The sequence below is a fragment of the Dreissena polymorpha genome, chromosome 7 (assembly GCF_020536995.1).
Source record: "Dreissena polymorpha isolate Duluth1 chromosome 7, UMN_Dpol_1.0, whole genome shotgun sequence".
Taxonomy (NCBI): domain Eukaryota; kingdom Metazoa; phylum Mollusca; class Bivalvia; order Myida; family Dreissenidae; genus Dreissena; species Dreissena polymorpha.
Window position 1 is genome coordinate 18,635,057 of NC_068361.1, and position 18,335 is coordinate 18,653,391.

General features: G+C 35.6%; 3 protein-coding genes and 1 long non-coding RNA gene across 9 annotated transcripts in view; 2 read left to right on the plus strand and 2 right to left on the minus strand.

Annotated features, from left to right (window-relative positions):
* LOC127837785 (uncharacterized) overlaps nucleotides 1–18,335 on the plus strand; it is a 605,533-nt gene that overhangs the window by 158,875 nt on the left and 428,323 nt on the right. The window lies entirely within an intron of this gene.
* The window catches only part of LOC127837806 (solute carrier family 49 member 4 homolog), a 583,680-nt gene that overhangs the window by 124,319 nt on the left and 441,026 nt on the right, over nucleotides 1–18,335 (minus strand). The window lies entirely within an intron of this gene.
* LOC127837799 (G-protein-signaling modulator 2-like) overlaps nucleotides 1–18,335 on the plus strand; it is a 616,832-nt gene that overhangs the window by 103,915 nt on the left and 494,582 nt on the right. The window lies entirely within an intron of this gene.
* On the minus strand, nucleotides 829–9,453 carry LOC127837838 (uncharacterized). Its single transcript, XR_008029499.1, has 3 exons — nucleotides 9,334–9,453; nucleotides 2,743–2,858; nucleotides 829–1,026 (listed from the first exon to the last, which is right to left on the minus strand). It is a non-coding gene; the product is annotated as an uncharacterized LOC127837838 (long non-coding RNA).

The window sequence follows — 18,335 nt, forward strand, 5'->3', positions numbered from 1 at the left end:
ACATTATCTGATGGATTATATTTGCTTTCCTTACGTTTTCTGCACCTCTTTCCTTTTCTCAATTCTTTCCCCTTCTCGTTTTGACGACCTTTCTAATTCTTTCTGTTCCCTGTTGCCACCTCCTTGCAGATATTTTAAAATAGAACCCTTTTTCCATTTAAATATTTCAGACGAACTTTTACTGAAAGACACGCTTGATTGACAAACGGTTACAATATGGTAAATTTTGCCTAAGGCTTCTGATCACGAAATTCGGAATTATTCTGTTTATTAAGATTATTTTTTGTTTATTTTTAATTAAATATAAGAAGTAGTATAATTAACCAGTGATGTATTATTGTTTCATTGATATTTACATCAAAAATTCACGGAATGATCAATATATTTAACAGTTTTATTCACTTTTAAGCGATTAGCTAAGATAACTGACAACGACGAAAAGAGCGCAGCCGATTTCGAGAATTATTTTTACTGTACCCGTGACGTCATTTTTCATTGTCAAAACGAAAGTGCAGTTTTTTAGTGTACATAACGTATTGTTTGTTCGTTTGAAAAATTGTTCGCAATTTGTATCGATGCGGAAGGAGTTCTGGAACTGAATTTATATTTCTCAACTTGAAAAACAGCACTCGCCCAGTCGGTCGAGTATTTAACAAATTTTACTCGCCCGACCGTCAACTTCACTCGCATATTCGAGACGTCAAGTGGATTCTTCAACCCCTGCTGACAGGCCTTGAAGAATTTTTCCAGAGCCACTTGCCCTGCAGGGCGAGTTGGCCTGACAATCCACTCGCCCTTCACTTTAATTACTCGCCCTGCATCAAAAAAAAAAATTATAGTTAGAGTTATGGTCAACCTTTTTACCTACGTAACATAGTGACAATAAACTGCAAACAAATTGACTACATTATCTGATGGATTTTTATTGCTTTCCTTACGTTTTCTGCTCCTGTTTCCTTTTCTCATTACTTTCCGCTTCTCGTTTTCGTGACCTTTTTTTCTGTTCCCTGTCTCCTTCACTTGCAGCTATTTTTTTTTAAAAGAACCCCTTTTCATGCTGAGTTTGAATATTTCAGACGAACTTTTACCGTAAGACTGTAACGCTTGATTGACAAATGATTACAATATGGTAAATTTTGGCTATGGCTTCTGATCACAAATTATTCTGTTTATTAATATTTTTTGTTTCTCTTTATATTTAATTAAATATAGGAAGTATCATAATTAACCAGTTATGTATTTTTTTTTGGTAATATTTACATTAAAATGAAATTTTATTCTTCACAGCATGACCAAAATATTTAATTATCTGCTTTTTCACTTTTAATCAATTAGCTAAGAGCACTGACACCTACGAAAAGAGCGCAGTCGATTTCTAGAATTATTTGTACTGTGCCCGTGACGTCATTTTTTATTGTCAAAACGAAAGTGCAGTTTCTTTGTGTACTAAACCTAATTTTTGTTCGTTCGAAAAATTGTTGCAATTTCTATCCATGTGGCAGGCGTTCTGGAACTGAATTAATATTTATGCCCCCCTTCGAAGAAGAGGGGGTATATTGTTTTGCACATGTCGGTAAGTCGGTAGGTAGGTCGGTCGGTCTGTCAGTCCACCAGATGGTTTCTGGATGATAACTCAAGAATGCTTAGGCCTAGGATCATGAAAGTTCATAGGTACATTGATCATGACTGGCAGATGACCCCTATTGATTTTGAGGTCACTAGGTCAAAGGTCAAGGTCACAGTGACTCGTTCTTGGATGCAGTTTAGGATCACATTTGCAGATTATATTATGTATGGTGTCCTGGGTCTCCCTCCCCACCAGATGATTCCGGATGATAACTCAAGAACATCTACGACAAGGTTCATGAAACTTCATAGATTTATTGATCATGACTGGCAGATGAACCCTATTGATTTTCAGGTCACTAGGTCAGAGGTCAAGGTCACAGTGTCTTGAAACAGAAAAATGATTTCCGGATAATAACTCAAGAATGCTTGTGCCTAGGATCATGAAACTTCATAGGGACATTGATCATGACTGGCAGATGACCCCTATTGATTTTCAGGTCACTAGGTCAAAGGTCACAGTGACTCAAAAGAGTAAAATAGTTACCGGATGATAACTCAGGAATTCTTACGTCTAGGATCATGAAACTTCATAGGTACATTGATCATGACTGGCAGATGGCCCCTATTGATTTTCATGTCACTAGGTCAAAGTCACAGTGACAAAAAACGTAATCACACAATGGCTGCCACTACAACTGACAGCCCATATGGGGGGCATGCATGTTTTACAAACAGCCCTTGTTCTCAACTCGAAAAACAGCACTCGCCCGGTCGGTCGAGTATTGAACAAACTTTTCTCGCCCGACCATCAACTTCACTCGCATGTGCGACGGTCGAGCGGATTCTTCAAGGCCTGCCATACCAAATTTAGCAGTGCAATTTTTGCTACTGCTATTGCTATAAAGAACACTAATTTTTTATGGATTAATTTATTTAAATATATATATTTTGATTTAGAGTACATGTAATTATGTAGCTAAAATATATATATATATATATATATATATATCAATTTCTCAATCTACATTCAGATACTTTTAACTATTGCAATGTTTAAGTCCTTGGTTAATTCAATGCTTAAAAAATTAGAATGCTAATAAAGATAAATATATTCCCACACATATTTGTTTAGCATGACTTTACTGATGTTTATTGATATGAATATCTTCTCACCCTTTGTTGTTTAGTATGGCTGCCAGGTGTGTGGTTTTGTTGCCCGGGGCAGCACAGCAGTCTATCAACATGGAGCCAGGGAGTGGGGATAGCACATGGGCAGGAAAACAGCTAGCCTACAGTGTAAACAAGATTTGCTTATCTGATATTTGGTATATTAATTATTAACCAGTGAAGCTAATCTGATTTTTGGTCAATAAATTAGGGACACAAAAAAGTTATAAATTAAGTTACCTGTTAAGCTACTAGTACTGTATTTAAATGACTTAACTTGTTAATTGAAATAAAGAAGAAGTACTAACATATATTTGTTATACCTTTAACATTGATTTTACATGACATTTCTGCTTAAATGAAAGCAAATTAATAACCGCTTGCCTTATTCAGCTAAAAAAAGTTCAACTTTTACAGTTTTTTAGGAATGCCAACATTCAAAATATCTCATTAGTTATTGAACAAGATACCACAGTTAAACAAAAGAAATAGCCATTTAAATGTAGAATAAGACAATGGCATGCATATGTATAGACTTCAAACTGCATCAGCAAAGGAATCTCAAAATATCGTGGGGCCATTTAATATTATAAGTCACTTTTTGGAAAACTGGTTTAAACTGGGTTTAATAAGTGTGAACAAAGTGTGTCTCGGATTAGCAATCTACCAAGGCTACATGTAATCAGGGATGAAACTTTCAACCTTTTATAAACATGAGGGCCATGATGGCCCTGTATCGCTCCACTGCTGAAAAAAGGCTGAAACAAATATTCTCTGCATGTGCAAATACTTAAATATATGCCTATTTAAGCACATGTACACTTTTGTGACCCCTGTGCTTGGTCAAATTTAACCCCAGGGGCATAAGTTGAGCAAACTTTGTAGATGACTACTATATCTCCTTACATGTACATACCAAATATGGTAGTCCTAGGTCCTAGAGTTAAGGACAAGAATATTTTTAAAGTTTTCACAAAATAAGCAAGATATAAGCGTATATAATGTTCAATTTTGTGAACCGCAGGTCAGGGTCAAATTTGACCCAAAGGGCATAATTTGAACAAACTTGGTAGAGGACTATAAGATGTTACTGCATACCAAATTTGGTAGCCATAGTCTGAAAGGTTTTTGACAAGAAGATTTTTAAAGATTTCACAAAATAGGCGCTTGATAAGTGTTTATTCAATTTTGTGACCCCCCCAGGGCAGGGTCAAAGTTGACCCCAGAGGCATTATTTGAACAAATTTGGTAGAGGTTTATTGGATGTCACTACATACCAAATTTGGTAGCCCTAGGCCCAATGGTTATTGACAAGAAATTTTTAATGTTTTTACAAAATAGGCCCAATATAAGTGTATGTCCAGTTTTGTGACCTCTCGGGCAGGGTCAAATTTGACCCAAGGGGCATAATTTGAACAAACTTGGTAGAGAACTATAAGATTTCACTACATACAAAATTTTAGCCCTATGCCTTATGGTTAAGGACGAGTAGATTTGTAAAAATTTCACAAAATAGGCACTATATAAGCATATTATCCATTTTGTGGCCCCCAGGGCAGCGTCAAATTTGACTGCTGGGGCATAATTTGAACAAACTAAGTGGAGGACTATACAATGTCACTGCATACCAAATTGTGTAGCCCTAGGCAAAAAAGGCATTATGTAAGCATATGTTCAATTTTGTGACCTCCGGGGCAGGTTCAAATTTGACCCCAGGGATAAAATTTTTAAAAAAATTGGTAGATGACTATTAGATGTCACTACATACCAAATAAGTTAGCCCGAGGCCGGATGGTTATGGACAAGATTTTTTTTAAGTTTTCACAAAATAGGCCTGATATTTGCATATGTTCAGTTTTGTGATCCCCCGGGGCAGGGTCAAATTTGACCCCAGGGGCATAATTTGAACAAACTTGGTAGAGAACTATAAGATTTCACTACATACCAAATTTGGTAGCCCTAGTCCCAATGTTTATGGACAAGAAGATTTTTTAAAGTTTTCACAAAATAGATTCCATTTAAGATTATGTTCAATTTTGTGACCCCCAGGGCAGGGTCAAATATGACCCCAGGGGCATAATTTGAACAAACTTGGTAGAGGACTAAAAGATGTTACTACATACCAAATTTGGTAGCCCTAGACGCAATGGTTATGGACAAGAGATTTTTAAAGTTTTCACAAAATAAGCCCTTTATAAGCATATATTCAATTTTGTGACCCCGGGGCAGTTTCAAATTTCACCCCAGGGGCATAATAATTTGAACAAACTAAGAAGAGAACTATTACATGTCACTACATACTAAATTTAGAAAGCCTATGCCATACTGTTATGGACAAAAAGATTTTTAAAGTTTTCCCACAATAGGCCTTATATAAGCATATGTTCAATTTTGTGACCCTCAGGGGCAGGGTGACCCACCCCAGGGGGATAATTTGAACAAACTTGGTAAAGGACTATAAGATGTCACTACATACCAAATTTGGTAGCCCTAGGCCCAATGTTTATGGACAAGTAGATTTGTAAAGTTTTCAAAAATAAGACCTTTATAAGCATATGTTCAATTTTGTGACCCCCGGGGCAGTTTCAAATTTGACCCCAAGGGCATAATTTGAACAAACTAAGAAGAGAACTATTACATGTCACTACATACCAAATTTGGTAGCCCTATGCCATACAGTTATGGACAAGTAGATTTTTAAAGTTTTCACAAATAGGCCTAATATAAGCATATGTTCAATGTTGTGACCCCCGGGGCAGAGTCAAATTTGACCCCAGGGGCATAATTTGAAGAAATTTAGTAGAGGACTATTTGATGTCTCTACATACCAAATTTGATATCCCTAGGCCCAATGGTTATGGACAAGATGATTTTTAAAGTTTTCACAAAATAGGCCTTATATAAGCATATGTTCAATTTTGTGACCCCCGGGGCAGGGTAAAATTTGACCCCAGGGGCATTATTTGTAGAAATTGAGTAGAGGACTATTAGATGTCTCTACATACCAAATGTTATAGGCCCAATGGTTATGAACGAGATGATTTTTAAAGTTTTCACAAAATAGGCCTTATATAAGCATTATAATGTTCAATTTTGTGACTCCCGGGGCAGGGTCAAATTTGACCCGAGGGGCATAATTTGAAGAAATTTGGTAGAGGACTAATAAATGTCTCTACATACCAAATTTGATAGCCCTAGGCCCAATGGTTATGGACAAGATGATTTTTAAAGTTTTTACAAAATAGGCCTTATATAAGCATATGTTCAATTTTGTGACCCCCGGGGCAGGGTCAAATTTCGCCCAAGGGGCATAATTTTAAGAAATTTGGAAGAGGACTAGTAGATGTCTCTACATACCAAATTTGATAGCCCTAGACCCAATAGTTATGGAGGAGATGATTTTTAAAGTTTTCATAAAATAGGCCTTATATAAGCAAATTTTCATTTTTTGTGACCCCCGCGGCAGGGTCAAATTTGACCCCAGGGGCATAATTTGAACAAATTTGAAAGAGGTTCAACCCAGGAACATTCCTGTGAAATTTCATCAGAATTGGAACAGTAGTTTAGGAGTAGAATATGTTTTAAGGAAAAGTTAACGCACGCATGCACGGACACACGCACACACGACGGACACAGGACCATGACATCAGCCCCGCTGGCCTCTGGCCAGTGGAGCTAATAAAAATCACAGGAAGTCTCCAGGAGAGACACAAAGAACTGTCCCTTGTAACACAAATACAACAAAAGAAACAAAGGAATAAAACTGCCCATCAACTTGGAATAGTTTATGCAAATCATTGGAGATTTAAAGCCAGCCGAGTTGATGTTGGTATATTTTCTCATTTGTGTTATGTGTCGCAAAAAGTGATTATGAGTCAAAATGTGAACATATTTATGTCAGATGAGCAAAAGATTTGGTCAAAATCGGTCAAGAAATGCCCAAAATCAGTACAAAGATAGGGCTTTTCAATTTCTGTCCATGGACAGAAATGATCTATATTTAAACACGCGCGGGTCACATGTAAAACCACGTGATTCGCTCGAGGCATGGACTGAAGCATGAAAATAAATGCACATAATCGGAGCACAGGAGTTGGGCGCATGGCTAAGTCACTTAAACACTATCAATATGTCATAAAACAACATTTTTCATCATTTTGACAAAAAAAGTGAGAAAGGTTGCATTGTGAAAAACAATGACCCCAAACGGCTACTTGCCAATATAAACTACAAGCAAACACTTCTCGAACTCGTAGAAATGATTTAAGGTTGGCTCTTGTCTGACCAAACGTTCAGTGCCGATTTTATCAAGAGTAAAAGTATCGAAATTACCGCATAAGTACAATAAACAAATACGACTTTATCAACTAACAACACAGATTTGTCTTTTGCCCACTCCAAACACTAATATAATCGTTATGTTTGAATGTTTATTTCAATCGTGTACGATGATATGTCCTTCACCTTACACTATTTATCCAACTATTGGTTTCGCGCCTCAGAGTTACCGAATATCTGAAACTGAGAATCGTATTAACGTGTGCGTCTGATCGACATGGAGCTGGACTAAAAATTACCGATAAAAAATTCCCGATTTACCACGATTTCGACGTAATAACGCAAACAAAAGGACAAACCTGTGTTGTAAGTTAATACTCTCGTATTTGTTAATTGTACGATTGTGGATTATGTTCCATAGCTGTGATATTTCGATAGTTGTATGTAGGTGATTTTCCTGTGTCAAGAGAAACCTACCTTGTTTATAAATAATATATCTTTTTTTTTGTCAAAATGATGAAAATGTTGTTTTATGACATATTGATAGTGTTTAATTGATTTGGCCACGCGCCCAGCACCTGTGGTTTAGTAGTTGTTCTTTGTTTTGAAAAGCGACGAAGTGGAAATCACGTGAAATTGGCGCTCACGTGACCCAAGGCGTGTATACGTCACAGGTTAATAATAGTCTTGAGGATTCCGTTATGTACATGATTAAGTTTCGTATCTTTGATGCTTTTGGCATTTTTTTGGCACAATTTTTGCAAAAATCAGTATGGGAGAGTTAAGCTTTAGAATGTATCTTACGAATATTGATCAATTCTGGTCAGTTGAGAAAACCAAATTGTTGTGAGAAATATCAACTCGGCCGGCTTTAAACCACTTTAAATAAGTTCCAAACCGGACACCTGACCCAGAGTTTTAAATCTCAGTAATCCTTCCCTGCTTAAAACCAAAGTAAAGATGGCTATATGAAACCAGGCTGTTCAGGTTTTATGGTGCTTGCTGCTCATCAATATCATAGGGTTGGAAATGAAGCCTTGAAAACTTGAATCTAGTAAGAAAAAGCACTTTAATTAAATTGCTTTTCAAAGGGGCTACACAAGTGTCAAAATGAGAACACAAGTGGTTAAGGGTTAAATGTGTATATAAGTGGTAAAGGGTTAAAATGTGTATATAAGTGGTAAAGGGTTAAATGTGTATATAAGTGGTAAAGGGTTAAAATGTGTATATAAGTGGTAAAGGGTTAAAATGTGTATATAAGTGGTAAAGGGTTAACATGTGTATATAAGTGGTAAAGGGTTAAAATGTGTATATAAGTGGTAAAGGGTTAAATGTGTATATAAGTGGTAAAGGGTTAAATGTGTATATAAGTGGTAAAGGGTTAAAATGTGTATATAAGTGGTAAAGGGTTAAAATGTGTACATAAGTGGTAAAGGGTTAAATGTGTACATAAGTGGTAAAGGGTTAACATGTGTATATAAGTGGTAAAGGGTTAAAATGTGTATATAAGTGGTAAAGGGTTAAAATGTGTATATAAGTGGTAAAGGGTTAAAATGTGTATATAAGTGGTAAGGGTTAAATGTGTATATAAGTGGTAAAGGGTTAAAATGTGTATATAAGTGGTAAAGGGTTAAAATGTGTATATAAGTGGTAAATGGTTAAAATGTGCATACAAGTGGTAAAGGGTTAAAATGTGTATATAAGTGGTAAAGGGTTAAATGTGTATTTAAGTGGTAAAGGGTTAAAATGTGTATATAAGTGGTAAAGGGTTAAATGTGTATATAAGTGGTAAAGGGTTAAAATGTGTATATAAGTGGTAAAGGGTTAAAATGTGTATATAAGTGGTAAAGGGTTAAAATGTGCATACAAGTGGTAAAGGGTTAAAATGTGTATATAAGTGGTAAAGGGTTAAATGTGTATTTAAGTGGTAAAGGGTTAAAATGTGTATATAAGTGGTAAAGGGTTAAAATGTGTATATAAGTGGTAAAGGGTTAAAATGTATATATAAGTGGTAAAGGGTTAAAATGTGTATATAAGTGGTAAAGTGTAAAAATGTGTATATAAGTTGTAAAGGGTTAAAATGCGTATATATGTAGTTATGGATTCAAATGTGTTTAAAAGTAGTAAAGAGTTAAAGTGCGTATATATGTAGTTAAGAATTCAAATGTGTTTAAAAGTGGTAAAGAGTTAAAGTGCGTATATATGTAGTTAAGGATTAAAATGTGTTTAAAAGTGGTAAAGAGTTAAAATGCGTAATATAAGTGGTTAGGGGTTAACATGTGTATATCAGTGGTTATGGTTTTAAGCTGATGTTCTAACCTTATCCTGCAGAATTATAGAGCCACTCATGTATAATGGCTGTATGTGCAGGTCAGTGCCAGGTGGGAACATCAATACATTGCGGATGTGGGGGTCCTCTATAACAGTCTGTATAATGGCTGTGTGTGCAGGTCAGTGCCAGGTGGGAACATCAATACATTGGGGATGTGGGGGTCCTCTATAACAGTCTAGGGCTGAAGAATCTCACGCAGACACTGTGGGCTGAAACAAACATGACGTAATAAATTATTTAACCATACCACTATATTATTGATATCTGCCTGAAATAATGCTGTCTGATATATATTTCAGGCCTGTGGGCTGAAACAAACATGATGTAATACATCATTATGAGTAACATAGTTAAGACATGAGGTAAGTCTTTACCTATTTTAACAACTAATATGACAATCATGGATTTCAGTCGAAGCAGAATCCTGTTTTTCTATGCAAGTGTTTTGCATTTTTTTCTCACCTATTGACTCATGCAAATTATAAGCCTTGCATCATTTTGATGGAAATGTTACCAGAAGGTGAAGTCAAAAATATATTTTATTCAATAGAAATTGTGTTATTTTGCAGTGTTTTACTAAAATGCTAAGAAACATTTGCAGTGAATCAAACTAGTATGCACAATCAATAAATCTGTACTTCAGTACCTCTAAATTTTTATACGGTTTGTTTGAATCTTGGTTCCAAATCTATCAAAGCGTCACAATTTTTTTTCAACATGAGTCAAGTGTAGGAGACCTTCTCAGTTGTTTGTTTTTACCATTTTGGGAATGGGGCCGGGTCCGTTTGGATTTGGTTAAATTGGGTCTTTCCGGCGTAAATTGGGAAATAAGTGTTGTGTTTTGGGCTAACAAATGCTTTAAAATTGAGAATACATTTAATAAGGTTTAACTTTAAGAGCTTAATCGGAGATGAACTGAATGTTGAAACTTAACAAGAGATGTGTTTGTCAAAAACACAACACCCCCTATTGTGCCGCTTTGAAGCCATAGATTTGATCTTTGACCTTGAAGAATGACCTTGACCTTTCACAACTCAAAATATGCAGCTCCATGAGATACACATGCATGCCAAATATCAAGTTGCTATCTTCAATATTGCAAAAGTTATCAAACTTTAACCAAGGTTAAAGTTTTGGGACACACACAATGAATGAATGACAGACAGACAGGCCAAAAACAATATACCCCCGATCTTTCGATCCGGGGGCATAACAAAATTGGTTTATTTTGGAAATCTTCAATTGGGAATTTTGAGGTCATATATTGAAAATGGGTCCTTTTACACGCCACAAATCTTCTGGCCAAGTTTCATGAAGATCGGAAAATAAATGTGGCCTCTAGAGTGTTAACAAGGTTTTACTATAGCCATATAAGGAAAAATGCCCCGCCCCCTGGCAGCCATGTTTTTCAACCAACCTGCATCATTTTTGAACCCGTCCAAGATATTATGTGGATGAATCTTCTGACCAAGTTTCAAGAAGATCGGACAGTAGCCATATAAGGAAAAAGGAAAAATGCCCCGCCCCTTGGAAGCCATGTTTTTCAAGCAAACATAATTTTTTTCTAACTCATCCAAGATATCATTAAGACCAATCTTCTGACCAAATTTCATGAAGATTTGACAATAAATGTGGCCTCGAGAGTGTTAACAAGGTTTTACTATAGCCATATACATGTATAGCCATATAAGGAAAAATGCCCCGCTCCTGGTGGCCATGTTTTTAAAGCAATCAAACCCATTTTCGAACTCATCCAAGATATCAATGGGAAAACATTTCTGACTAAGTTTCATGATGAGCAGAAAATAAATGTGACCTCTAGAGTGTTAACAAGGTTTAACAATAGCCATATAAGAAAAAAATGCCCCAACCCCGTGGTGGCCATGTTTTTCAACCAACCGGCATCATTTTTGAACTCGTCCAAGATATTATTAGGATGAATCTTCTGACCAAGTTTCATGAAGATTGGACCATAAATGTGGCCTCTAAAGTGTTAACAAGGTTTTACAAAAGCCATGTATAGCCTTATAATGAAAAATGCCCTGCCCCCTGGTGGCCATGTTTTTGAAGAAACCAAAACAATTTTTTGAACTCATCCGAGATATTATTGGGACAAATCTTCTGACAAAGTTTCATGAAGATCGGAAAATAAATGTGGCCTCTAGAGTGTTAACAAGGTTTGATTATAGCCATGTAAGGAAAAATGCCCCAACCCTTGACAGTCATATTTTTCAACCAACCGGCATCATTTTCGAACTAGTCCAAGATATTATTGGTATGAATCTTCTGACCAAGTTTCATGAAGATTGGACAATAAATGTGGCCTTTAGAGTGTTCAGAAGATTTTACTATAGCCATATAAGGAAAAATTGCCCAGCCCCTTGGCAGCCATGTTTTTCAAGCAAAGGTTACCATTTTTTAACTCATCCAAGATGTTATTGGGACAAATCTTTTGAGCAACTTTCATGAAGATCGGAAAATAAATGTGGCCTCTAGAGTGTTTACAAGGTTTAACTATAGCCATATAAGGAAAAATGCCCCGCCCCCTGGCGGCCATGTTTTTCAACCAACCGGCATTAATTTGGAACTCGTCCAAGATATTATTGGGATGAATCTTCTGACCAAGTTTCATGAAGATCAGACAATAAATGTGGCCTCTAGAGTGTTATCAAGATTTTACTATAACCATTTATAGCCATATAAGAAAAATGCCCCTTCCACGGCTGCCATGTTTTTCAAGCAAACGTAACCATTTTAAAACTCATCAAAGATATCATTGAGACCAATCTTCTGACCAAATTTCATGAAGATTGGACAATAACTGTGGCCTCTAGAGAGTTAACAAGGTTAATGTTGACGCGGCACAATGGACAACGGACGACGGACAATAGGCGATCACAAAAGCTCACCATGAGCACGTTGTGCTCAGGTGAGCTAAAAACAGTCACTGAAATTTAACAAGCCCCATGCCAGCACTCAAATCATGAATAAGCTCATTTAAATTTTCTGCAGCAGAAAAATAGACCCTTCCACTAATGTCAAAAATATTAAAACCATAAGCAATATTACAAAGTCATCACACTTGAATATAAAAGTAGGGGTAACAAGAAATGTGTTCGTCAGAAACGCAATGCCTACTATTGCGCTGCTTTAAAATAAAATTTCAATATATAATTTGGCACGTTTAGAAATTATCTCCCTTTTATAGCTAATTACTTCCCTTGGATTGTATTTTTTGACTTTTGACCTTGAAGGATGACCTTGACCTTAAAATTTGTTTTTTATTATATCCTTTAAAAAAATATTACTTCCCTTTTGAAATTGATCTGTACCTGCCAAATGATATATAATAGAAATTATCTCCCATAAAAGCTTGTTACTTCCCTTGGATTTAGTTTTGTGACATTTGACCTTGAAGGATGACCTTGACCTTTCAACACTCAAAATGTGCAGCTTCATGCGATACACATGCATGCCAAATATCAAGTTGCTATCTTCAATATTGCAACAGTTATGGCCAATGTTAAAGTTTTCGGACGGACACACAGACAGACAGACGGACTGACAGTTCAACTGCTATATGCCACCCTACCTGGGGCATAAAAACCATCTCAGCTCAGGAAAATGCCTCCCTCTAACAGGGTTCAACTCAACTATTCATTTGTATAATGCGGTTTGATTAACTGTATGCTTACTTAGTCCACTTGGGAGTTTGGCCTACTTTATGTATTGTTATATGAAAACCTTGAATTACTTTGAAACATTAAGAAAAAAGAACTTTGAAACATGTTTTCTTGCAAACTTTTGCTTTCTAGACTCCCATTAAAATAGCAAGGTTAAATCCTGATCTGTCTATAATCAATTATATTTACATGTACATTACCTTCAGGTTGTGTGTTTGTTAAGAGCTGTTTGAGATAATAATCACCTGAATTTCAACATCAACGGTCACCTTATGTTAGAGTTTTCAATAAACAATTGAGTAGCTAGGCATATTTTTGAAGTAGTCAACAACTGAGAACTAAAACAGGCATTTTTTAATTTATAATTTGGGGGCCAAGATTGTAAGTAACCTGTAAAGTTGCTGGCTAACAATACTTCTGAAGAACACTGCGTACATGCAAAGTCATTCAACCACACTGCGTGATGCAGCCAAGTCATGCAACCTTTTTTTTGACAAGCAATTAAGTCATCAAACTGAGAATTAACATTACAAGTGTATGCTTACACACAGACATGCAAGTCAAACAAGAGGGCCATCAGGCCCTAAGGCGCTCACCTGAGAGCCAAAGGAACTAGACTATTCTGAAAAAAATGCAAGCTGATTCATGAAGATTATTTTGGACCAAAAAAGTGACTTTTTTATATTTGACCTTGTGACCAAGATTTTGAGCTCATATGACCCAGCTTCAATCTCTGGCAAAATTTCATTGGGACAAATGTTCTGACCAAGTTTCATGAAGATTGGCCAATAAATGTGGCTAATATAGTGTCAACAAGTTTTCACTAAAGCCATATAAGGACAGCTGCCCCCCTGGCGACCATGTTTTTCAACAAACCATAACCATTTTCAAACTCACTCAAGCTATTGTTAGAACAATCAAGTTTCATAAAGATTAGATAATAAATGTGACTTCTAGAGAGTTAACAAGGTTTTGTAGTAAATAGCCATTTAAGGAAAAATGCCACGCCCCCTTGCGGCCATGTTTTTTAACTGATCTCAACCATTTTTGAACTTAGCCCAGTTATTATTAGTTCAAATATTCTGACCAAGTTTCATGAGCATTGGACCACAAATGTGACTTCTAGAGTGTTAACAAGGTTTTACCATACAGTAAAGCCATATAAGGAAAACTGCCCCGCCCCATGGCGGCCAAGTTTTTCATTCAACTGAAACCATTGTCGAACTCTTCCAAGATATTATTGGGACACATGTTTTGACCAAGTTTCATAAAGATTGGACTAAAAATGTGACTTCTAGAGTGTTAACAAGGTTTTACTATAGCCATATAAGGAACACTGCAACGCCCCCTTGCGGCCATGTTTTTCAACCAACCGGAACCATTTTCGAACTCGTCCAAGATATTATTGGCACACATGTTCTGACAAAGTTTCATGAAGATTGGACTAAGAATGTGACTTCTAGAGTGTTAACAAGGTTTTACTATAGCCATATAAGGAAAACTGCCACGCCCCCTGGCGGCCATGTTTTTCAACCAACCGGAACCATTTTAAAACTCGTCCAGGATATTATTGGGACACATGTTCTGACAAAGTTTCATGAAAATCGGACAATAAATGTGACTTCTAGAGTGTTAACAAGGTTTTACTATAGCCATTTAAGGAAAACTGCCACGCACCCTGGCGGCCATGTTTTTTAATCAACAGGAACCATTTTCGAACTCGTCCAAGATATTATTGGGACACACGTTCTGAGTAAGTTTCATGAAGATTGGACAATAAATGTGGCCTCTAGAGTGTTAACAAGGTAAATGTTGACGACGCACGATGCACGACGGACAAAAGGCGATCACAATAGCTCACCAAGAGCATGTTGTGCTCAGGTGAGCTAAAAATATCCATGACAAATATAATGTATAAATCTGGTTAGATCTATAATAGTTGTATCATAGTTACATTTAAAAGCACAACTTTATGTTGAATGCTTTCATTTGGTTTTAGGAAAATATGAATAACATAAAAAATGGAAATTTACTGTTGCTTATGAATACCAGCTTATGAACATAGGAAAGAAATACAAGCACTTGTGGCTCTGTACACTGCCTTTGCCATGCTAAATTTAATCAATATATTATTAAGAACAATAAGAAATCTGAAAAAAAAACTGGACCAGTTTTCAAAAATAAATAAATAAGTAACTTACGCTTTTTTAATCAATTTTTATTGCAATGTTTGCAGACAAAATATTAAATAATAAATTGCTTAAATTGCAACTGGCAGACAAGCTATTGAAATGGCCCTCAATTCTCTATGTACCTTGAATCTGCCTCGCACTCCCCCACCAAGCATGTGTTCATACAGCAGCACCAAGGCCAAGTGTTCGTCATGTTTAAGTTGCTTGTCTCGCAGGAAACCCTCACACTTGCCAGTAATCTGCTTCAATATGGGGGCATTCTTCAACACTTCACAGACAACTGCATACAGCGCTTTCTTGTTCTAGAAATAAACAATCCTGTATATATTACAATACATAGCTCTATCATGTGCATCATTCATATATAGGATCTTGCACGAGACTTGGAGTTGCCATAATCATACCATATTTTATTAAACGAATTCAGGAATTTTGTTTGTAATGGAGCCTTAAGCAAGCTTATGGTACTAACAAATTTCCTGGACGAGTTTAATCAAATATGGTATGATATGGCAATGAGCGTCAGATCTGTTTTATCACATGCTTTTAAATGAGCAAAATAAATAAATATTCAGGCAAACATAATGATAAAACCCAAATGTTGTTCACATTTCGTGATGTCATTTGACTTGCAACGTCATTTCAGCATAATAACAAAGAGCGATTGGTCAATAAACAAAAACTAAGCCTATGAAAACGCTTACAAAGTATATTACACATGTGTAAGATAAAAATATATATGTAATGGTTATATTACATAGGAAACAAGGTATGGCATGTGATAATAAAATTTATATGCTCAATAAATGAGATATAGAGAATCTAAAGGCTGTGGAGTTGTTTATAACAGAAATGTTCATTTGAATGAAAATTTCCAAAACAAGTTAAGTTCCTTTTTTTTAAATTTTAAATGTGACATATTGATGGTTTTTTAACGTCATATGAACCAAATATACGCTAGTCCATGGTTCTAACTTTACAGTATCAGTCAAATGTTATAACATATCAAACCAGTGACAGAGTCATTAACGTTTGTTTAAACATTTTTACAGTGTTTCAGGGACATTTTACAAATGTCTCTACTGTTTTATGACATAAATGAAAACAAATATGATCTGCAAACATGAAAAGTTCCATGAATATTTCAACTATGTTTGTGGCGCTTAAAAATAAAGTAATTATCAATCCAGTTTGTTGTGGATCAAAAGTAAATCCTATATCATAAAAAATAATTTCATTATCTGACTTTCATTTCTAACATGAAATATCAAGTTTGGTCCTCAATTTTACTGATACTCCCTAGGCTTGTATTTCAATCACGCTTTATTTGTGCAACAAAAAACTGTACCCCAAATCGAAGGATAAAATGTTTATGACATAAGCTTTAACACACCCAACCTTGTCACTAACATGAACCTTGAATTAAATCTATGAAGAGTTCTTTGGATTTTTAACATTTCCATCAAAAGAGTATTATTACATGGAATAATAGTTGACAATATGGAATCTTTATATCTTAGTATTTGTATTGTTGACTTACATGCCAGAAATTTTCAAGTGCAAATCGGGACAATTCATAAAAACAGACGGAAATTGACAAAAGAGGGATAACTTAAGCGATCAATCATTTCACTTGAGTTTAAATTAGTCAGCAACCAGTACATGTATATTACTTACAAAAACTCATAATTTTTGGCAAATTTTGACCATTAATGTGTTCATGAACTTCATAAACATAACACGTTTCGAGCACTGTTCTTATTTAACCAATTATCAATTAACTCTAAATTTAGATTGATGCCATATGCATAAACCTTTTTCTGAAAATCAGTTAAAAATAGTACATTTATGTGAAACATAAATTTGTATCGGTCAGCACTCAATTTGTTTGATTTACAAAATCTGACATGTTTTTAAGGTTCAGGTGGTAAAATATACTGAATACCTAATACAGAATGACTGGATTTGATAATGACATGTAATACAAAAGCAGTTGGCTTTTATTTTACTACGTTGCATCTATCGATAGCAATAAGCGACCCCGTTTATAAAGACCACATGGTGTTTATTCATCACAAAATCACAAATCAGGGTTCGACACTAAGGCACGTCCGACAGCTATTGTCTAGTAAGATCGGTGGTCGGGCTAGTAAAACTGCGAGCTAGCTTGTCCGACCGGTCGTACATAACAAATCTATACTGATTCATATAACTATACCTAACCAAAAACCTTTTTCTCTTAATGTGTAAAATAACTCTCGTATCCGTTATTTACATCAGAACAAAACTAGCGTATATAAATAAACGCGGAGAATTCACATGATTCATCGCTATTTTTAGACGCGAAGGAGAGCTTCCCGCAGAAATTGCTTGTTTCCATTGGTCAAGTTGTCATGAATATTAATGATTTTCTGAAGTGTCTTAGAACTTTACATCATGTTTTTACGACTTCTATTGACAATCGGTATCATCAATGTAAACATTTTGGCGTAGCAGACGAGAGAATGTTATTTAAAGAATGGCTTTGTTCAAGATTGGATTTTCATCCGACAAATAAGTTAATAAAGAAGAATCCGACGGTAAAACTGACAAAGATTATGCTGGAAAAAGGGCCTTGGAGCTGTGGTTGCATGGAGCACAGCGGTCAAGAAGGCCAGAATTTGATGACCTTGAATAAATGTCACCTGCTGTACAGACATCATTTATTTAACTGGTGATAAACAGTGAAATTATAACAAACAATTTATGAATTATGTTGTTAAATAGTTTTATTTTATTTTTTACTCTTTGCATCAAAATGACTTTCTTGTGTTCACTAATTATTTACTGATAAATAATTGATTAAACAGTTACACGACACAATTGTGTTTATTTGTTATGTCATTTATGGTCTAGTAGACATCATATTCGGGCTAGTACATTTTAAGAGGAGCTGGTCCGATGGTCTGGCTGTAAAAAAAGTTAATGTCGAACCCTGCAAATTACCTGAAAACTCTTCATTCCTATACAGATCAAGCTAAGTTAAATTACTATTTGTAAACCAAGTTTGACATGCAAAGTGAGGAAATCAGCTGTAAGGAGAAAAAATCACGACCCTGAAAAACACTTCTTGTC